The sequence below is a fragment of the Echiichthys vipera genome (assembly GCF_963691815.1).
Source record: "Echiichthys vipera genome assembly, chromosome: 15".
Taxonomy (NCBI): domain Eukaryota; kingdom Metazoa; phylum Chordata; class Actinopteri; order Perciformes; family Trachinidae; genus Echiichthys; species Echiichthys vipera.
In genome coordinates this window covers 4,597,073-4,620,384 of record NC_139840.1, presented here as the reverse complement: position 1 = coordinate 4,620,384, position 23,312 = coordinate 4,597,073, and positions in this window count along the sequence as shown.

Here is a 23,312-nt window from a genome sequence, read left to right as displayed (position 1 = left end):
CTCAAGACCCCATCATTTTTTATAGCTGCATCAAAAAGGAAACATTGTAAATGTCTTGTGCTTCATTTTATACTCATTTCATTAATATTCAGCCTGCTGTATTTGGTATGTTGGAAAATGTGCAATCTGCACTACGATTTAAATTTAGTTCTGTGTGGTTTAGCGCATGGTGTTGGCTTGTAATTAGGTTTGAAAAGGTTAAAGTAACTGGCTCACTAAATGGAGTGCAGCCATCATTAATGAACCCCCTATGCTTTTCCTGCTTGTACAAGTCAAAATGTCTGCCATAGGTGTTTTTACTTGTAGCAAGTTATATTCGTGTGTCTCAGTAAGCAATGACAATGTGATCATGAGAGAACATGCACAATACCCTGAAGCAATAGCAGGTAAATGGCATTTCAACACCACAATGTCTTTCTAGAAAAAAATGCCTATGAATTGTAGTTGATCTTTTTGTAGAGATGCTAATACCAAAGCTGAGTAAAGCCTCAAGGGTGTTTTTGTTTTTTTGCTATCTTGTGACACTGATTTGTTTATTTGAGTAGTGTGGACACTATATTTTCCAATCAGATCTTGGCCACTTTCATATGGTCTGATACATATCTGGAAACAGATACATATCTGATTACAGTTCATGCAACCACTGTGAGAATGGTCAGATCAGACTTCATGTGCATTTTTCAACATCATGCTTTACTGAGCAGGCACAGATCAGAGTGTTCTGCCTAGTCCCTCCCTACTGTTCTGTGGCTAGTCATTACAGTACTCATTGCCTCGAAGCGTCCTTGTGATTGGATGTGATGCAGATATGATTGACAACTTTGTTCAGCTCTCTATAGCTTGCTTATACCACCATACCTTCAAGCTACACTGGATACAGAACCAAAGTTGTCACTCATCAGATGATAGCGATAAGCTTTCCTACACACATGTCTACAATGTTTTATGTTGCTGTTCTAATGCGCATGTGAGTGGCGTTATTGGTTTCAGGGTAGAAATTCATTCGTACCATGGACACACTATTGTCAGATGTGGGTCACTTCAAACAATATTGTGAACAATAGACAAAACGGTCGGACCTGGGGGTAAAAAATCAGGATTTAGCATTAAGTTCTGTAATGTGAACGTAGCCTTATGCTGCTAGGTAGAGGGCAGGTTGAGCTATTACCTGAGTAAAGCCCAATCAGGTGAAGTAAGTAAAAAACACCTGTGAGGGTGAACTGTGGCCCTTTAAAATATTACTACAATCTTCCACTAACATTACCAAACTAGAGTGTCCATGTGAATATTGCAGCAATAATTAAGAAAAAAAGATTAGTGGTATTTGATGTTTGCAGATTTGAACGGTTTCCTTGGGAGGAAGGACAAAAATTGGGCCAATAATGTCATAACAGGTGTTTTTAAATGTGTACAGTGATGTTTGTAATGTAGACAGAATGTCTATGTGAGAGCACGTTGTAAAGAAAAAAATAGATTCACCTGCAGTCTTTGGGTTTTCTGTTAGGAAGATCAAGGACCAGCAGTTGTCAACTAGTGTGTCATATATTTACAGAAAAAAATAATTACAGAGAACCATATTCTCTTTGAAAAATGCTCCAGTGAAGCTACACAGGTGTTATCGGACACACTTGAGGCTTCAATGTGTGAAAAAGGAATGAGAAGCAAAGAAATGTTGGTTAAAAAAATCTGTATAAATCTAAAGATCTTCGTAATGTAGTCCCTTGGTAATATTGGATTAAATTAAGAAAAGAGAAAAGGGGTCAGCATGTCAAGGATAGCTGTTTATCCGCTGACAATTCTCTGTTTAATTCTTCACATCAAAAAGCTCTTGTCTTTGTGGCAACGCTGTGTTGTCACTCTGCAAATTGAAGAGGGTCCTCTTTTAAGAATCCATCCTTCACTGAATCTAAGGAGGGATTTCTCCCTTGAAGCGATGCAGAAGACTGTGATAGCATCACTAATCTTAGAGGGCTTTGTATGCACTTAGTATACCTCGGTAAATCAAAAGTGAGCATAGAGCTTCAGAAGAGAGGTATGGAGAGAGAAAGAGAGAGACAGAGAGAGACAGGCGGGAGGAAATAGCAGAGAAACAGGACAGACTGACAAAGTAAGTAAGGGAGAAACAAAAACGGACACGGTACAGATACCAATTAGACCTATGGGAGGGAAAATTACAGAGTGAGATGTTGTAAAACACAAATTACAAATTGGGTGAATGTTTATTTTAAGGAGCCTTTGAAAAGTGTTGGCACAATTGAATTTGTGGTCAAGCATCTAAAAAGCCTGCGTGACAACCAAAGACAGATTCAGTGACAAACAGTAGTTAGAAGAACCCGTACGGATTGAGGATAATTGGGTTAAAATCAGAAACATTCATATTTCAGCAATTAAATATAATTTCTATGCAAATAGTCAGAAGGGAGTGCTGAAATCCTGGAAACATTCGTCTCAAGTTGAGTGCTTTTACTGGCACAATAATGAGTGAAGCAGATAAACAAAAAAGTAAGAAAACACAACAACAGAGAGGAAAAAATGCCTCTGAACAGATGAGATAATAATCCCATCTCATCTTGTAACTAACAGAGAAGAGAACACTATATCTGCAGCAAATCCATGTGTCTAATTTAACACTGTTTCTTTGCTTTACTTTGCTCCACGGTGCGACTACTGAGGAAGACCCTTTCACCAAACCCTTTGAACATCTGTCCATTTTAGTTTGCTGGATGTTTCATTTTACATTTGTTAATATCTGTAATATATTTGCTAATATATTTTCTAATATTTGCATTGAAAGGAGCCAGTTGAGGTGGTTCAGGATCGTCTAGTAAGGATGCCCCCTGGGCGCCTTCCTAGAGAGGTGTTCCAGGCACGTCCAGCTGGGAGGAGGCCTCGGGGAAGACCCAAGACTAGTTGGAGAGACTATATCTCCACACTGGCCTGGGAACGCCTCAGGATCCCCCAGTTAGAGCTGGTTAATGTGGCCCGGGAAAGGGAAGTTTGGGGTCCCCTGCTAAAGCTGCTGCCCCCGCGACCCGACCCCGGATAAGTGGGTGAAGATGAGATGAGATGAGATGAGATGAATATCTGTAAAGCAAACCGCCCCCGGACCAACTATTTGAAATATGTATTTGAGACAGGAAAAAATGCAAAAGGTACAGTTGCTGTATGTTTACTGACACACAGAATTTATTTGATAATGCCCCCCAAAGTTTTTTTGATCTTCCTTGAATTCCCAGTGGCCTGAGCCAAAGAACCAAGCAGTTCCCGTGGCTACTGTTTGACAGAAGCCAAGTGAGAGAAGCAAGAAAGCAACAGAAAGGAAAGCAAACACCAAGTGCTGTCGCAACCAAGTTTAAAAGGCAATAAAGAAGTTCTCTTCTCACTCCCTGAAACTGAACAGAAATGCATACCCAAGCACAAACTCACCAGTACAAAACTGAGAGACAAACTAATTTGCAATGTTGATGTCCAGTGTTGCGAGTGGCACAGCGTGGCTATTTAAACCAGGATGCTGCGACTTGATGAACACATTGTTCCGTATTCTACGAATGACAAAGTCTTGGGATCGCAAATCAAAACCATGTCTTTAATTCCATTTTTCCCTCAAAAAGTGGGAAAATACTTTAAATAGTGCATTTTTCGGCATGAAAAGAATCAAATTTGGTGTAAAAAAGAAAGCTTCAATCCCCACAAATGTACTTCCTTTGAGATACAATGATGAGGATTTTCTCATGATGACGATCTCGTCGTCTCAGTTAAAGTTAACATGACTTAATCACATGTAATCCATTTGGTTTACAGAGATGCGGACACCCAATGGCACTGTCAGAAGCATATAGTGAATGGGAAACTGACATTTTTCAACTGGCTCTGTGTCACTGCAGCACAGGTACATGCGGTACATTTTTGCGTCATCCGGCGAACTTTTGCCAGCAGGTGAACTGGGAGCTCTGGGCACTGGCAGCACAGAGGGAGGCCAGGCGCTGTTCATCTGCATGTGCTGCTCACACTGCAGTGACAAAAGCTGGGTTTCCATGCATGTATCATGATTTTGATTGAATCTGAGAAGATTTTCAAAAGACAATGCAATTTAATGCCTTTTCCCATTCACTACCATTATGCAAATGTTAGCAGTTGGTTCATTATTAAGCAGATAACCAGCCAGACAACATTTATACCACTGCAGGAAAAGAGGAAGCAACAAGATGACGTAATTAAAACAGTTCCAGTAAACCAGTGTAGAAAACCTCACAGAAATATGACATTTTTTGTTTAACGTATTTCGCCCCCCTTGCCCTACTCTTGTTCTCTCTCTCTCTGTGTTTGTCAGAGCACAAATGAGACATGAATTAACAGGCTGTCAGGGTGCCCTTGGCCCTCCCCGCTGCAGGGGGAGAGCGGGCGGCGGCCTTGGTGGCTGCTGTGGCTCGAGTATAGCCAGCTGAATACAGGCCCCACCGCAGGCAGTCACAGCTGGCTAGTCTGTCAACATTTATTCGCTAAATCTGTTTCCATTGCAGTTTATCACATTTTGCTTTAATCAATTTGCCAACTTTTGCACCTCAGCCAAGAGTAAAAACCTTTTTGCGATATACCAGGATTTTTTCGACTGTTTCCATTCAGGGTTTTTTAATTCACAAAGTGAAAATGTGCATTAAAACAGGTGGATGGAAACACACCTAAAGAGACGTTTAAAAATGGACTTAATACAGGAAAATAATCGTGCTTAGCTTCTTTCGAGCTATCAAACACATGAGAAATGCCTATGAACGTCCTGAGATCCTCTGAACTCTAACCCGGAATTTCACATATCCCACAATCAGTAAGTTCTTTATCGTATAGCAATTTGACTTACTTGCATTTTCTTTTAGACATTATCTTTTTTAAACAGCCTCTAAATGATCATACGTACTGTTTTTGTTGTTTATGTTTTTGGAGCATAATCACAAAAAACCCCTGGAGGGATGAGTTATTAGTAGATATAAGTCTGTATCAACAGTCGGAGTCAATAATGGCCAATCATATCAGCTCATTTCATCCCTTTTAAAAGCAGCAGCGGCGTCATCCAGTGCAACTGGAGATATTTATGGTTCCAGGAAAACAAGAGACAACAGTGTAAGGCAGGAAAAATACACTGATAGAATTCAATATTTATGACATATCCAAATGTAGAATATTTTTATTGCCATTGATGGTGCATTATGTTGCAAGGGGACTTTAACGGTGCCAATTTTACAGATTATCTAAATTAGAGACACCTGACTTAATGCTCACATGGGATGTTGAGGGTGTGTATACAACCCAATAAATCAGATCGGCTGTCTGCCTCCCAAAACTATGTGCTCATGGGTATTTAATAAAATACATATTTTATTAATCCATCTAGGAGGAATGTGGGTGTAGTCAGCTTGAGGATGACATGAATATAACCATGATTCTGACGGGTAAACAGACCCTATTCTCACTTAATGGGCACTTATTCTTGGTTTACTGTTGTGACTTTTCCAAATTTGCAGCATAAGTCAAATCCGCTGGTACATGTAGGGCGTCATTTTGTGTGAATTGAATGTAGAAAAAGTGGTCTCTCACAAAACCACTCCGAGGGCTCCAGATGACTTGGATCACCCTGATGATTAAGGGCTTGCAGCTGTGAGTTGGTGGGTGGAGTTAAAGATATGAACAAAGGCTCCTGCAGTGGAGACATTAGGAAACAATGAAGAAGGTTTATGAATCTTAAATGTTCCCATTTGCAACAATGATGAAGGAAAGCAGGAGAAATATGTGCATGAAATAATATACACTTCATGATTATCCACACAAGTCACTTGGCTGTTTTAACTACAGTATTTTAGTATTTCTTGATTTTGATGAAAGAGGTTTTTGTGTATAGCAATAAAACTAAAAGATAATACTGGCATGAACAGAAAACATGTCTACATTACGGCGTAGCGGAGTTTGCCTGGGCTGATGTTAGACTGCCAGTCCAGCTCTGCTTTTTAGTCCAAAACAAAATTAATTGTATTATACTTACATTACATTATTGGGCTAGGAAGCATGCAAACTCTATGAAATTGTATACTGAATAGGGACATGATGTGTTAATGTATTCTATCTTATTAAATTGTACAACATCCTGGTAAATCCATGTTAAATCAAAACGTGTTTTGTGTGCACGTTTGTTTTTCACATTTGAAGCTAGAGGTTTTCAACTATCCTGGGCCCATTTTTCCACTTATGTAATGAATCATTTTTACCCAATAAGTTCTCAGCTATAATCTCTTCTTCCAATGGATTTCTGCTGGTATTTTGCTTTTTCAAAATGTATCATATCAAGACGATTTCAGAAATTTATGAGGGTTGTGACATGTTTTCCTACACTGTGCTGTAAACTGGGACTTTCACCCATAGAGGCTTACTGCACCATGTTTAGCCCAATGCAGAGAGCTGTTTGTCTATAAAACTGTGATCTGCCTACGTACGCCACCCTTGGATCTTCACGTGTCACCTACCTCACTTTACTGGACCGTAGCTGACTACTTGCACCTTACACCATAAATCTCATCAGGGACCCAAAAACTTGCTTTTACTGTCGTTTATTGCACTACTCTACCTCACATTTCCTTACACGACTTATATTTATGCTGCTATTATTGCACTACAGTACATGTTTGTCATTGCTCTATACGTGTTGTATCTTGTTCTGTACCTATTTTTGTATCATGTGGCTGGCACCTTATGTTTCATTCATTTTGTTTTGCACTAGGGACCAGGGAAACACAATGTTGTTTATCTATGTAATGTTCTGCGCTGTATACACGAGGATGACAACAAAGTCTGTCTTATCTTATATGTCATCTCATGGGAAGACGAGTTTGGCAATGAACCTGCGTGACAGATAATTCATTAATGAGCTGGGGACAGAGACGGGGGCAGAGTTCCCAGCACCAGCGGAAGATGCCGGAAATGCCCTCAGGTATATGACAATGATACTGAGTATAGGATAACATGTTTGTGACAGAGACTGACAGACAGAACCGTGGGGCATGATGGGAGAGATGTCTGCACACTCGTACAGGAGGGAAAATCCAACAGCTGTTGGTGTGAAGCCTATTATTAGCCTGCTGTAAAAAAAACATTTTTTGCTTTTTTGTAATAAATTAAATGTACCTGTAAAAACCTGAGGAATCTACTCAATGTAAATCCTTCTTTAGCTGCTCAGTGTTTTTCTTAGTTCCACTTTGCTATGTTTTAGTACATTTTAAATGTCGCTTTTGGTCCTGGCATCTAAACCAATAAATCAAATTGCTACCCAGGGACGGTAATTTGAACTGAGATGTAATATCACGCTGAGTCATCTTGCTCTTGCCAACAGGAAATACCTGCATTTGGCAATTTGAGTAAAATCCCATCCAAGCTGCATTTGTCCTTCTGTGAAGTGCCAGGAAATTATGAAACACAAGGGTGCTCTTACCGCATGTGAACGCAGCCCTTTCAGAAGTTAATTACAGTAGGTTGTTGCAGCATCATGGGAAAAACAACACACAGGACAATTGTGTCTCATTATGGCTGCAGTGAGATGTGTTTGAACTTGTTTTGGCACCCATAGGGGCAAGTGGGTGGGGGGGTTGGATCATTGCTAATTTCTGACTTGGATCATGTAACAAAACACAAAGGACTTCTCAAGAATTATGTTGTTTACTTTAAGGTCTGTCGTTTTTTTCCATTTCTTTTCCAAAGATTGTCCAACAGAGAACTGATCACCAAGTGATGTAATGGGAGGCCATCATACGCACCCCGCAGTGTCCCTGCTGTGATGTACCAATTCTTTGGAAGTTAGCTCACTGCCATTAAAGTCAGTCTAAGTAATTGCAGATATTGGATGTGACCAAAAGAGGAGTGATAGTCCTGAGGCAATATTTGTACATTGCTCAAGCCAGAGCCAGAAATCAATTGAAAACATTTCTCCTGTGCATCACCCTTAAAAAAAACCCTTAAACAACTTGTTCCCACACACAATTCCACAGTTAGATAGGACAAACAATGTGTGTATGTTAGTTCTCGTAAGAAGTGTTCATAATTACAGAAAGAACATTGCCATAACTGAGGTTGATGGATTGTAGGAGAGCTCTGGAATGAGGCAAAGTGTCCTGCATCTTTTTTCACTTGTTCCCAATTAGGAGAGTGTATGCATCTGTCCAGACAAAAGGCACCATTCTTTTTTTTGGAGCACCTTTTTTTGCAGTCACTTTGAGTGCTAAATCTCTGAAACTCTCTGCTAAACTGTGTCGTCACTGTTGCTCATGTTCAGAAAGCTCACAGCAAAGACGAGAAAATCCCAGAGCGGATAGGGACAAACACTGAAGGTTGCTGGTGGGTTAACTTTGTATCGCTTTTGTCACATTACATGTTGTTAGCTTGTGTAAGCTGTGTAGTCAACCCAACATGTTAACGCAGCATTAAGAAAGCTACCTAGCAGGGATAAAGCACTCTCCTGCTCCATTTTGGTCCTTGATCTCACAGGCTGAATACCTTAAAAAGGAGCATGATCGCCCTTTTTGCTTTCAGATTTTGAATGCCTCTTTTAATTTTAAATCTCTTCTATCTCTATATATATTTGTCTATATTTGTCTATATTAGTGAATATTAGTTATGTGACTTATAGCCTCTATCAATCTAAAATCTAAAGGGCAGTTGTATGCTGCACAGCCAGGCCCGGCCTGCACTCACTTTACTTCAAAAGATCCAGGCCAAAGCACGATTGGTCCTTGCTTGTACATAGTCAACCCTTTGAGCTTTTGTTTTGTCCGACTGCTTTTTAATATTTTCAACTTATCAAACATTCCACCTCGGCCTCAGACCACCACGAAGCCTTCGGATGCAAAGATCTTGTCCTTGTACATTCCAGTAGGAAATCACAAGTCTTTGAGGACAAACTGATATTTCCATCTGGGAGACATAGCGGTGTAGTCTGCTCAGGGAGGACAACAGGAGCACCTCCCTGCATGATTCTGATTTTATGTGACAGAAGTCTATTACAGCTTGTATAGACTAGAAGCATTTACTATCTATTCACTGCTGGCTACTCCCTTAGCCATACACCAAACATGACTATCAGCTGACACATTCGGGTTTCATGGCAGAATCACAGGTTCAGTCAGCAGTGTGGTTCAGTCTCAACAGCATTTACTGTTTGACTGTAAGGCAATTGCTCTTATTTTAATTCTAACAGTGTTCACACATTCGAAAGATTGTTTTATCCCAGAAAACTGTGAAATTCAAAAACTCTCATAATGCACTGCTAGGAGTAACCAAGTGTTGCTACAGTCATCCATTGTACTGGTCACCTCCATGAAATTAGTTGTCCGACAGTTGGATATTTTGGATATTGCAAAGAGTTTGTGTGCAGGAATAATTAATGAGATATTAGTTTTGAAAGAGATCTGGGATTTCTGCCAGAGATGATTTTTACATGGCTTTAACTATGAAACAGATGAAGATGGATGCTTGATCCAAATCGGGTGTGGAGGTTTACAGGCTGAAGAAATCAGTGTAGATTGATAATTAATTGATAGGAATCTTGTTTTTAATCTTGGGTGCACAGTATGATGAATTGTGCAGCACTGACAGCCTTGTGTGTTCCTTCTTTTATCTACTGTGCCTTGTTTGTGTGTGTGTGTGTGTGTGTGTGTGTTACTATTAAGAAATTGTCATTTGAAATTATCATTTGCAACAGTCCGTCATCAAAATAAAACAGCGGTATAAGTCCATTGTGAACGTAGCTCAAACAACCTAGTCGGTTGTTTAAAAGAGATAAGCAAAAAGCACTATCGCCAAAACGATGCATTACAAGTCATTTGGCGCACCTCCAGTGCTCTGTTCCGCGAGGACGTCCGCCAAACAGTCTGCTCATTTACACCAACAGTGCAATGGACCAACCTCAGGAAATTCTTAATTTTGATTACATACTGTTTTCTGCACCTCTTGCATCACTGAAAACCCCACAATTGGTGAAATGAATGTAGTCAGGGTTATTTTTACTCTGGCAGGGAATAAAACCTTGGTGACTACAAACGTACAGTTCATCCTCTGGTACATAAAACATGCTTTATGGAGCATAATCTAATAAAAGGTGGTTTATGCTATTTTTCTAAACATGACAATGCAAAATGCAGTTTTTCATTTTTAAAATCTCACAAACCAGACTATGACGTTATCTGTCAACTATGCAGGATATGAAACCATGTCTGAACTTTAATGTGCATGCAAAATCAGAGCCTTCATCTTCAGTCATGTGCAAATTCTTGTATAACTTTGGCTGATTTTCATGTGATGTATAATTTGCCATTGCATTTTATGGTTTAAAGAACCATTAAGTGACTTGTTTTTTTCAAATTTACATTGAATGGAGTGACTGTACATTGTGAGGTAGTGTTGAACACACTCATTTCAGCAGCTCTACAGAATCTGCGTGTGTTTGCCTCTTTTAGCGAACTGTTGTAGTTCTTGACTAAATTTAGATCTGAAATTGCAGATAATCAATTTCCAGCAAACAAGCTCAGACAAGCCAAGTGTTTGCTTTCTGCCCAGAGGGAATTTTGAACTTCTCTTTAACATCACATTAATTCATTTATTTAGCTGAGGCTTTCATCCAAAGTGACTTCAACCATGAAGATATTACCCAAAAAGTCAAAAAAAAAAGAAGCTAAATGTATGCATACTTTATAATTTGGTAGGAAGAGCTTCAAACATACTTGTACAGAAAAGAAGTCATACTTTAGTCATTCCTTCATCGTGCGGGTGGTAGCGACAGAATCAGATATTATAGCTCCCTGTTTTGACTCTCTAGTCTTATTGAGAATCAGAAGTGACATGGAAGAACATACAGAGCAGGTGACAAGAGTCGTTCTGACCCAGTTTGTGAATATGTGCCCCTATATCTACTGTCTACACTAGATGGGACAGGACTGAACAGGAAGTCAACTGTATGTCATTAGGAAAAATAAACACAATGACTGTATCTAACTGTGTAAATCAATATCAATTGCATAAATATCTCCTGCCTGTTAAATCCTTACCTGTAGGCCTATTTTGCTCCGCACTCTTCCTGGTTGGCTTAACTGCAGTAATGTTGTCTTTTGGCTGGATGTTTATGTTGGCTACGAGCGGTGCCTGACTGTGGTCAACACCAAAATAATGTTACAAAATGATCAGTATTTATGTGATTTATGACTATAGCTAAACAACCGTTCGTAGTTCTGGGACTCACTATCCTATAGCCAGACCTGCTTTATATTAGATGCCATTAGACTCGAACTTTAAAGTTTTTATTCATTTCTTTCTTTCTTTCTTTGGTCACTTAAAAGTTGTGACGATGCTTACCTTTTTCATTTAATTGAAAAATTATAAGTTTTATTAAGTTTTACCCCAGAATGTAACTATTAGGTTGGGAAAAAACTTGAATACACTTAAGTCCATCAATAGACACAGAACTCGTAATGTTACCCCAGTCTGCTGTTTCCTTTCTTTTTTTACTGTTGGTGAATATATTTCATTGCTCTAGCTGTGGTCAGTGAGGAAACTAATCATATCTGAGGTTGATGACATAACTAACCAACATCTGATATTGTAAAAAAAAAAAAAAAAAAGCTCAATAACAGACCTATCGATGTAACATTGATTGCAATAAACACGTTTTTTTTGTGCAAAGCTAAAAACTCTGCATGTCTGCAAATACATTTTTTACTGCAGGAGATGGAATAGAGCAAAATAGAGCTGAATCAAATAGAGTGGAGTATATATGCTTGCACACACGTGAATCATTCCAATACAAGTATGACTATGTGCATCAATGTGCAAAGAGGGGGGTGGAAGATGGCTGCAGGACGTTGAGAGGGGCTGACAGCACCAGCAGAGCAGCCTGCAGCGTACTGTACATGAATTAGCTTGCATCACAAGTCTGCACAGGGGAACCAGTTCACACTATCAGAGTCGGGGCAACCCCCCAGGTGACAAGTTGATTTGTTTCACACAATACAAATGACCTGGTTTGTCTAATACCCACTGACAAATGCACCCTCCCCCTACCACCACCACCACCACCATTAACACATAAAGCACTGGTTTAGTTTTTGGACAAGGAGATGGTGAAGGAGAAGTGTTTAGATGGCTTCAATTTCATAACTGGCTCATTTGGTAAGAGGTCACATCAGTTCTGAACAGTGTTGTTCATATTATCTATTCAGTATTCTTTTATATCATATCACGCAGCCATTTTATTCTGTCAGTTTGTCACCATGTTTGTGCACCAATGTAGACAACCTGCTGCACTCAACGTATTCACTAAGGAATCTAATTGTAGTTGTAAAAACTGAAAATGATTCATATTACAGGGCGATAAAGGAGTGCACTCGAGTCCAAGTGCCGATCAGGCAAACAGTGAAAGGGACAACTGCAGACCGACTGAGCCAAATCTCATGCCTGTCAGAGACGTAGTGGCATGTCAGTTCCTGCACTGAGTCTTTCTTTTTTTTCTCACAGCAACACCTCATCCAGAGTTTCTCAGAGACATGCAGGCACAGGCAGACAGGCCCATATTACACCATCGCTAATGACAGAAGTTGGACTCAAGCCATGGGAAAAATAACTCTGTAGCACTTTATTGTAGCAGTATTCCAGCCAGCCAACATGTGCATGAAGTAATCATTCCAATTCTCATAAAGGGCATATCTGCTCAGGTGTGGCCTGGTTTGGTCTGCACTTTCCTATCATGTGCTGCGATACAATAGGGATTACCCAAAAGAATGGTCCCCTTTTCATGAAGATTGTGAAAACACTTCTGACACAATCTTCTGTGGTATTCTGCCTGTGTAGAAAGAGAGACTGGATCTGGTTCGCTGAACATTGTTCGGAGTACATATTAGAAAACAGCTAATTTTTGCTGTTTTAATAAAAATAACATTGACTAAGACTTAGACTTAAACTTAGACTTATCTTCATTGATCCTCTGGGATGACCCCCGCAAGGAAATTAAGATTCCAGCAGTGGTCTCCAGTTGCTTTTGACTGAATTTGCTTTGGGGATATCCGGACAGAGAGAGGAGTGCCACCTACTGCAATTTAAATTTAAAGTTCTTGCTGTTTTCATAGGCAGAATGTCTCCTCTCTGAACAATGCACAAACACATCAGCAAAGACTTCAAATCAACAAAACCAGACAAAATTAAAATACATGTACATTTTCCTTTTACAATGATTTTGAACATTAAAATTCAAGGCTGTTTCCCATGTGATCAGGTTCCATTCACACTGAATTACTATCTGTGTCAAAAAAATGTATTTGTCAGATATTAATGCAAATGATTTTTATTTGAACATAGAGCGTTCAGCTGTGAATGAGAAAATGTGCCGATATCCCATTAAAATCATGCTGGGTGCTGTCACACTGATGTTCCATTATTCACCGTCTACAGAGCAGCTCATGTTTGTCTCGCAATGACATCACCACGACTGTCTGTTGCTTTGATGAGATTACGGCTAGATAGAGCTTTGAAATCACCTCAGCAGAATATGTGACGTATATTTCACGGTGGATTTCTCTTTATAATTTGCAGCTTTGACTGATGCGGATCAAGTTTTTCACCTAAAACTTGTCAGCCATAATGAGCTGTCATGTAGCCTGGGGCTGAAGTACAGCTGAAGTGAGGCCTCTGCAGGCAGCTGAAGAAGCAGACGAAGAGTTTCACCCAAAAAACAAAAAAAACTTCTTCTGGAACTTTTAGTTTTGAAATATTTATACTTCGTTTCCTAAATCAGTATGACATCCCTCAGCTCAGCTAATGACTATCATCCCATCACCTGAAACACTGATAAAATACTGTATACCATAATTATTGGCACTTCCACGAAAAAGTTAGTTGGCAGCAAATAAAACGTTGTAACAAACCTGCTAACTCGCTAGCCTTTTGGCTACAATGGTGGCTCTTCACTTGAACTATGAGATGCCTTTGACTTCCTTTAACAAATCTTGGCATGAGATTAAGCAACTGTCAGTGAATGTTAGGCAACGCTGCACGAGTGAGTCATCCATATGGGAAGCTTCACGGTTTGTCTCCCAGTAGAAATGTCTTGTTTATTTTCACTGATTGCTGCATACACATGTCTGTCACCTTTTCAGTGCTTCAAATCACAGGTGTCTGCATGTGCATGGCATACCAGTGCACAGGATTGGTTGACGGTTTTGCTGCTCATGAGAACAGTATTTTCCTTACTACAAGTAAACTCCACCCAGGCTTAACAAAGGCTTTAGCTCTCATTGCTTCAGCAGCACCACACTATGTCAGGATGTTCTTTTACCGTATCATTAGTGCATGTTGTCAGACTGGGAATGCTATATTCCGGTACTCTTACAATCATTGAACAATCATAAAACGATTTACAATCATGTTAAAGTTAAGACACGTCTAGACAGACCCAAATCGTCTGCTGGATTGTTGAGTTCTCAGGTTTAGTAGTAACCCACACACACCATGTGGTTTCCTTATCGTTAGATTGGATACCTTTGTTATTCATTTCCGTAATATACGTTTTATTGTGAATATACATTACATACTGTCTCTTTGATGTTGCAGAAGAGTAAAGAATTCTGCCTCTACCTCTTCAGATATTGTGGTTGTAGTTATTAGTTTTGTTATTAATTATTAATCTGAATTCTAAATTGATAGTTTGGTATATTTTTATGAGACTTAGTTAAGTGGCTCTTTTTCCTGATATCATCAGATGGTGCTCTTAGAGTTGAATTAAGGTAACTTAAATCACATATTTTATCATAATGATCATTTTTGATAGACATTTAAATGCTTTGGACCCAACATGACTGATAAATCCGTTGATGAAGATTCTCAGAACCTGATAAGGTCTTCTCAGACCTCGCTATCGATTCTTAGATCTTGTGTTTATCACAACAAGGGTCATGATTCAACCACGTGTTTTCAAGCTAAGCGATAAAAGGGTACTGCAGAGAAAGATTTAAATCAACAGTACATTACATTCATGGAGAATTCATAACAACGGTATTAAGGGCAAGTGTAGACATACAGGAATGTAATCTCATCAAATCCCCAAACCACACGTTAAAACTCCAGAGCATGTTGTGTACATTTAGAAAGGCATATTAAAAAATAAATGTGCACCAATTATGTTTTGCTTAGCAGGTCCCTAAATGTGTTTCTGAGCATGCATGTGTTTCTTCGGCTCAATCAAATATTCACAGTATTATTATTAAATGGGGGAACTCATGTAATTTTTAATTAACCCTCAACCCTTTGTGTTTCATGAATTGCGTTCACATAATGAAATGAATTGATTCATGATGACATGGGTATCATTTTTCACATATTACAGACATGGCATGTTGCTCTCCACTGCTACTAAATTGCAAGATCATTGTTGTTTATGGATTTGTTTTCATACATGGGTGTGTATGTGTGTTATCTGTGCATGTTATGCACATGTGTGTGTCTGATTCATAATTGGTCCGTGCTGGCAGAGACACCTGTAAGAGATCCATCTCCTCCACAGGCGGAGGGGCCAAGCATCGCAGCATCTCCCACACAGATGGACCTCACAGCGAGGGGCCTGTCAATGCAAACCCCCTCACCCCTCACCAACGGATGGTGTATCACAGTGGGAATGTCGTTTCACATCAATCCCAATAAAGGCCTGGCCTGCCTCTTTGATGACATTTAGATGTGTATCGTTGGGTGAGAAGGGCAGGGAGGTTTCTTTTGTGTGTTTGCTTTGGTGATAGAGGAACGAGCCAATAACATGTTTTTGTTTCATTGTTGGAGGTTGTGGAGGCTGTGTGTAATTTTGTGTCTGCATGCATGCCAGGAGAAAGTGACAGTTCAATTAATCCTAATCCATGTACAAAGCATCCAGTGTTACCTACTGAATGTGTTATTGTCTAGATGTGTTAAGGTATTGAAAAAATTGTATCAAACTTGGCAGCGTTATACAGTATAAGATCCTTGATCTGTGTGATCTTTAACCATCCGATAATACTGATGATGACACTAAAGCTACAGCTACCCCTGTTAATTTCCTATGCATCTGCTTACAAAGTCATATGTACTCACAAGTCACTCCACAGAGAATAAAACAAGCTCTAAAAAGAATTAACATGTTGTTTTATACTAACCATGACGATTAGCTAAGATAATGTGCACAGCATCAGCAATGTGAAAATAACAATCCACACTTATTTATCTCTCGTGCATGATATTGTTGATTTTTGGGATTGTAAAGCATTCGTCAGCCCTACACTGACGGACCAAGCCACTGTAGGAGCCTATTTACCGTACTCTTCCTGCTTACTGTCAGCGGTTAAAGATGTGGAAAATATAATTGTAAACTCTATTTTGTCCATTCTGTTGAGGTACAGAAACGTCATTGTCATCCTGCTGTACCTTTCGGCAAGGGTGCAGCTACTGCTCAACAGAAACCCTACACATCGTCCGTTACAGACTGAAAACTCACCTGTTCAGATTGCATCTTGGCCCATGAATAAGAAATAAAAATAAAAACTTTCTCTATCTCTTGTTTCTAAAGTGTAACACTTAAAGCAGTCTTATTTTCGCTTATTTGATGAATTAAAGTAATTGCATCATTATTGCAATTTTTGGGTAGTATCTTCAAGGTTTGATACTGGGTTAAGTTCCATGTTTAATGCCCGCGCGGCAATGTAAGACTACTACAGCGCTGTCATTGAAGAGATATGCAGCAGATAATGAGGTAAATATTGGATTGTTGCTCCCACAGAGCAATTGTTTGGGTATGAATTACTTTTTTGATTTATTCACTGTACTGTAATGAAGAACACATTCAAATGAAACAGTTGGGAGAAGTCTGAGACAGAAATGTTTTGCGGTAAATCTACCAACTTATGTGGACCCATAACACAACAAGTATCTCACAGGTTTCAACAACCCAGAACCTGCAAACCAAGAGAAGGCAAACATGACGACTGGAGCAGTGTTTTTTTCTTTCTCTCTTATTCTGCAAAAGCAGATTCATCAGTGTGCTTCATTTTCAGAGTGAGTTAACCCAGCTTGTGTCACAGAGGCTGTTGGAACATATAAGGACACACATCTATAAGAAGGAAAAGTAGGGGGAGCAAATTAAAAATACATGTGGTACGTGAGGGAGTGAATGAATGAGCCCTCTCCTGTTATGTAACACAGCGTCGTGCACTGCAAAACATTGAGAAACTGCTTTCTTGTTGTTGGAGTTCAGGCTCAAGACTTTTTCGCCATGTAGGAATGTGTGTGCGCGCATGTGTGTGTGCGTGTGTGTGTGTGTGTGTGCAAGTGTTCATGCGTGCCTTCGGTTCAGTCTTAAGGGTCCAGCATGATCGAATAAACAGACAGAAAAGAACAGCAAAAAGTCAAAGTAAGAAGAGACAAAAGAAGAAGGAAAAAAAAAGAGAGCACAGACTTTGTAATGTCTCACAAGAAAGTAAGAGAAAAATTGCCAGAACCAGAAAGAGAAAAACTGACTAAAAGAAGTAGAGAAAGGGAGTGTTATGTAACTTTGTCCTCAAGAAGCTCTGCCAAAACTCGTCTTGGCTTGCCTCGCTACTACGACAGAGAATTTTCTCATGGAACAGATTAAACAGCACTCAAGCGGGAGACCAGCAGATGCATGATAGATCCCAGCTCTTCCAGCTCCCACAAACTGTAGTAAAACACCTCAGTGCACTCTGTACATACTGCCTGAGGACACTGAGACGTACCAGCACACCACAGCATGTGGGAACAGCGTGTCTTCACTTACAAACTTACAAACTGGGCTCAGATGAAATTTAAAAGTTCTCCATTGGGTTTGTGTTCTGTTTAGCTTGGATTTAAAGCCGTTTGGGCCCTGTTTAAGCTCATCCACTATTGGACTCCTGCCATTTTGGGTGCTTATGTGGTGAATTACAGTGTGAAACAGCTCTAACCTTTTTATATGATTTTGAATTGTAATTTTTGTGTCTGAGCAGTGAAACTTTCTGCTCTCTTAGTCAGATTTAGACAGCAAGGCTCTCACTCATTTTACAAAAGACTGAATGATGAATAATGCATTTACATACAACTCACTGACCACTTTATTGGGTGCACCTGTCCAACTGTGTCATGAACGGTACAGGGAATGACTCAGAGGAATGGGACCCAAATTCAGACACGGACACAGAGTAAGATTTAAACGAGTGTTTAATCAAAAAATAATAAACAAACTGTGTCCAGGGAGCAGGGAAAAAAGGAATGAGGTCCAGGTGCAGGTGAAGAAATAACAACGAGGTGATCAGGGGAAAAACACGAACAGGTGGTAGACAAGCAGGCAAGGGTTCAGACAGGGAAGCAGGAAACTAAAACAAAAGAAACAATTAACAATGAACAAATAAACACGGATCGAGGAAACTAGCATAAGTTAAATGGGAGCCAACCAAGTAAGACACGGTACCATGTAAATGCCAAAAAACGGTCTGGCGTTTATCCTGCAGTCATTGATGAGGTGATGAGCCACAGCTGGGCGGAACCACGTCTACCAGCTCCAACAAACAAACAGAGGGGAAAGACACATACAGGGAAAAACAGACAGAGGGAGACAAACCAACACAAGAGGAAAAGGGAAGGGACTGACAGGACAGGAATCCTGACAAACTGATCGCTAACGCAAATTTCTAATCAGCCAATCACATGGCAGCAACTCAATGCATTTAGGCATATAGACATGGTCAAGACGATCTGCTGTAGTTCAAAGTCACTTAAAGTCACTCATCTATCTTCCCCATTCTGACGCTCGGTTTGAACGTGGCATGGTTGTTGGTGCCAGACAGGCTGGTCTGAGTATTTCAGAAACTGCTGATCTATTGGGATCAGCAGTTTCCACATCCATTTTTTATACAGTCTATGGTCTAGATGGTAACCCCTTGATTTGCGAACACTTAATCACAAACTCTCAAGATACTTGTTTCCTCACCACCTGTACTAAACTTAACCATTAGATTTTGATGTCTAACCCTAACCATCTTGTGAGACTTTCAATAATCTTGGGTAAACACTGAGACATGACCTTTTGGGGAGCTGTCATCTTTATAGAGCCTATGGCTGCAACACTGACATGCTATTACCTTATGAAGTTGTTGTAATTGCAAACATTAGCAAACAATTACTTATTTACACATAACACAGAGCAACATGTAGTCACTGTCTTAGCAGCTGTGTAATGTTATTGCTAATGTTAATATTAAATGGATTAGTACAGCTTTGGAAAAAAAGGACATTGTTTGGTAATTTGGGGGCACAAATTATTCATTTGCGAGAACAAATTCTATAGTTCCATGGTACAAATTACAAAACTGAGATAATGTGTATACTGAGTTCACAAAATAGTAATTTGGGGGAAACGATTTGTAACTGAGGGCCCATATGAGTAACTTGAGCGAAAGGGTGCTTTCATTCAACAACATAGCTGGTTAGATTTTCCATTAGACATTAGATTGTAGCTACATCAGCTTTAAGGAAATGTTTGTGCAATTACAGCATGTTAACAAAAGTTAAGCGTTTTGAGTGTTACCTTGAACCTTCACACTCTTTGCCCGATCATGTCATCCAATCATGTGTGCATTGCTCTCTCTCTCTAACAACTCAGCTCTCCCATTTACTGCCTAATTGGGCTCTCAAGGATAATGGCCTATTTGTTTGTTTGCGTGTGAGCCATCAAGTCTGTGGATGTAACGGTGCATTTCCTATCTGCATGTGTGTCTATGTGCTCTATGCTGTATTTGTTTTGAGATGGCCCCTTTCCTCAATGTTAATGTCAAGTGAATGCGGTAGATCTATGGCAGGTGTGAGAACAGCTTGAGGCCTGTGTCATTAGCTCGCCACCGGTGTCACTCCGTCCTGTGCCGATCCAGCCTGGCACCATCCATCCAACACATGCCCGCACACACACTCTTTTATTTAAGTGTGTATTTGCTGCTAAATGGTTTAATAGGGACAAACACTGGTCCCTGTTTGTGACTGTTAAACTGATTATGAAGGAACCTGAGGCCAACTCCATAAGGAGCCGGCTTCTCTTTGTTTTTAGCTGATATTTACCCAGGCACAGACCCAGCTGACTTTGATGATATTGTCCATTTCAAATCATTTTAAGTATTGTTTTGCTTGTTAACCTGCATATTTGATATGGGTCTCTGTTAACTGTCCTGACTAGAACAAGTCTCACACTTCCGATGACGATAAAGGTTGAATGAAAACAAAAATGCTTTTACCGGATTTAAAAGAAAGTGAAAAGTGAGAGGAGCGCAGTAGGTGTTATAGAGTGTCATCTCAAGCATTTGACACTTTTGAATGTGCAAAAGTCAACATGAGCCGAGGCTTGTGGACAAGGCAAGGAATTGGGACAAAGTGACAGACTGCCCTGGTAAGCCTTTGGCACTGTCATCACACAGGATTGTGGGTAACACCGCATGACAGGACCACAGGAGTCAGAAAATGAATTTTCCACTGTGGGTGCATGCCTTTGGGGTGATTGAGAAGGTAAATGTTACTCAATACTAATTAACACTTATTGATGCTGATTAATGTGCATTTAGTGTGCCATAAATGTTTAATTCTCGTTACATGCAGCAAATGGAAATCCCTCTGTGGTTTTACCTTGAACTAATTTATGTGCATGCTTAATAAAGGTGTGGTATTAAGCAGCTGGTGGTCTTTTAACTGGATGTGGTGAAAAAATGGGACCAGCCAGTTTTTCTTAAAAACATTACTTATTGTCCATTATACTGTATATGCCAAAAAATATTTAAAACATTTTCATATACATACAGGGACGCTTTGCTGAGCATGCACCATTTTTCAAACCCCTGTTTTTCATTCATGAAGTTACACACAATGCAACCTGACTTGCTGCCAGATACAACCACAGTCAGCTGCAACAGGCAGCTGTGGAAGACACTTGAACATTTTACTTCAGTAAAAGAAGTAATACCACAGTGCAAAAATACTATATAATAAGGAAATAAGGAAAGGTCATGCATCCAAATGTTGCTTGGAAAAGTAATTTGGGATAAAAGATACATACACACTGCAGTCTATTACACTAAGTCTATTTGCCGGGAAATTTGGCACTGATTATGGAAAAAATAACAGATCGGGGAACATAGGACCCTTTCTGTGAACTGCGGGGAACATCTGACCTTTTTTTATGTTCCATAGTCAAATACAAAGCAGGGAACATAGGACCCAGGGAACATAGGTACGCTCCCGAAATGAACATGTTAGCAGCCTTGTACAAAATTTTCCCTGTTCATGACAACTGCACTGGGGATGAATTTTTATATAACTCACCCATTTAAATTATGTCAAGGTTTAAATATTTGCATATTTAAGGGGTGGCTGCTTTGAGTGAAGTAGGTGCCATCATAGGGGGCTAGCCTGGCTTCATTTGACCCACCTTAGCTCCATCTACGTTCCACCTCTTTGCCCATTTTTGGATTAGCTAGGAGTTAGGTGGTTTAAGGTACTACCAAGATGGTGACAACGAAGACCATGTCCATATTTTATAAAGTCTATGTTGTTGACTTCAAAACATTTGAATAACTGGCTGAAACAGTAGCAAAACATTCAGTCAAAGCTAGTTATGAAGTTAAACTGTCATACACTGTATAAAATGTGGATGTGGTCTTAAGTTCAATTTGTTCTGGTCATCACCATCCATCTTGGCAGTGCCTGACTCCATCTGCTTCCAGCTAGTCCAAAAATGGGCAAAGAGGTGGAGCGTAATGGAGCTGAGGCCAGCCAAAGCTAACAACCTAGCAATGACTAAACTGGTGGAGAGGGGAGGAAAGCAGAGGGCTTTACCACAGTAGCAACTCAAATTTAGGTGCTGAGTTTGCGCCAGTGATGTAGTCTACATGATATACAGGTATACAGCGTATACCCACTAGAAAAGGTCAAAGATTTCCTTATACTTACTTACAAAAGCGCAAGGATATGTAACAACATCGTTCTGTCCATTCTGGCCCTGGCACTTTCATGCTCGGTCCTTAATAATAAACGTACAAATAAAATACTAGAATTTCCCTCACCGAAAAAACTTGAGCACGTACTTCTTGAATAGTCCTTTAGTCTAATTAAGTGCACAGCAAACAATATTATTTGTCAGATGTTTGCCTTAAAATAATTTAAATGGGTGAGTTATAAAAAAAAACAACCACTGTAGCTGTCATGAATAGTGAACTTACCTATAGAGACCAAAAACATTGTTTTCACCAGGCTGTAAACATTTCCTGCTGTAAAGTTGGGTTTCTATGGGGACTGACTCTGTATCGAAGCAAGTCTCAAATGGCCACTTGATGAATTGCAGGTTTAGGTACTTCTCATTTCCCAGACCTTGAGGTTGCTGCTTGAAAGAACCACATGGACACAATTCTTAAAATTCCTTCAGACCAGTTAATAAAACCTAAAGTAGCATTTAATTTTAAATGATATGATTTAGACATTTTAGGTAGTACTTACTTGCAGTCAGTGCATGGAAATGTATCTGAACCCAAATCAGATTTTTCAAGACTATATCATGTTAGTAGCCTATGAGGTGGTTTTGCAGCCCACAAGTACTGAAGTGAGTGCTTTGTTCAAGGGCACCTTACTGGTTTAATTTGAGTGCAATATTGTTATTGTTTTATATCCCATTCACATTCCCCAAGCGTGCAGTGAATAAAGGTTCATCAGGTTCATGTCTGTACTGTCCTGCAGCAGCTCTAACACAACAGAGCTTGTTTGTTGGACTGGGTGGCTCTGGGGAGTGCCCTGCTGCCACACTGGTTGCTCCAGTACAAACTGACCACACACAGACACATAAGCACACACGCATACACACAGTACGACCTACACACAAGCCTGTGATCACAGTGTTCATTGTCAGTGTGAGCCAGGGTGGCACAAACAAACACAAATGGTTACCGTTCTTGTAAGAGACGAAACACTCACACACGGACATACACACAAAATGCTCCCACGTGCAACTGAACTGACATACCAGCCCACATACTGAGAAACACACTCTCAAACACACAATCCCCAGAGCCCAATGTAGAGTCCATTACTTTGGAATGCCACACTGCTTTCCTCCAAACACGAGATGTACTCAGACTTTGCTGGGCCTGACTGGTGTGAGTCACACAGGATCTCAACAAACCGACATGATTGCCTAGTTACCCGAGTGGCTGCAGCGACTACATGTTTAAGGACAGAGTGACTCACAAACGCCCAAG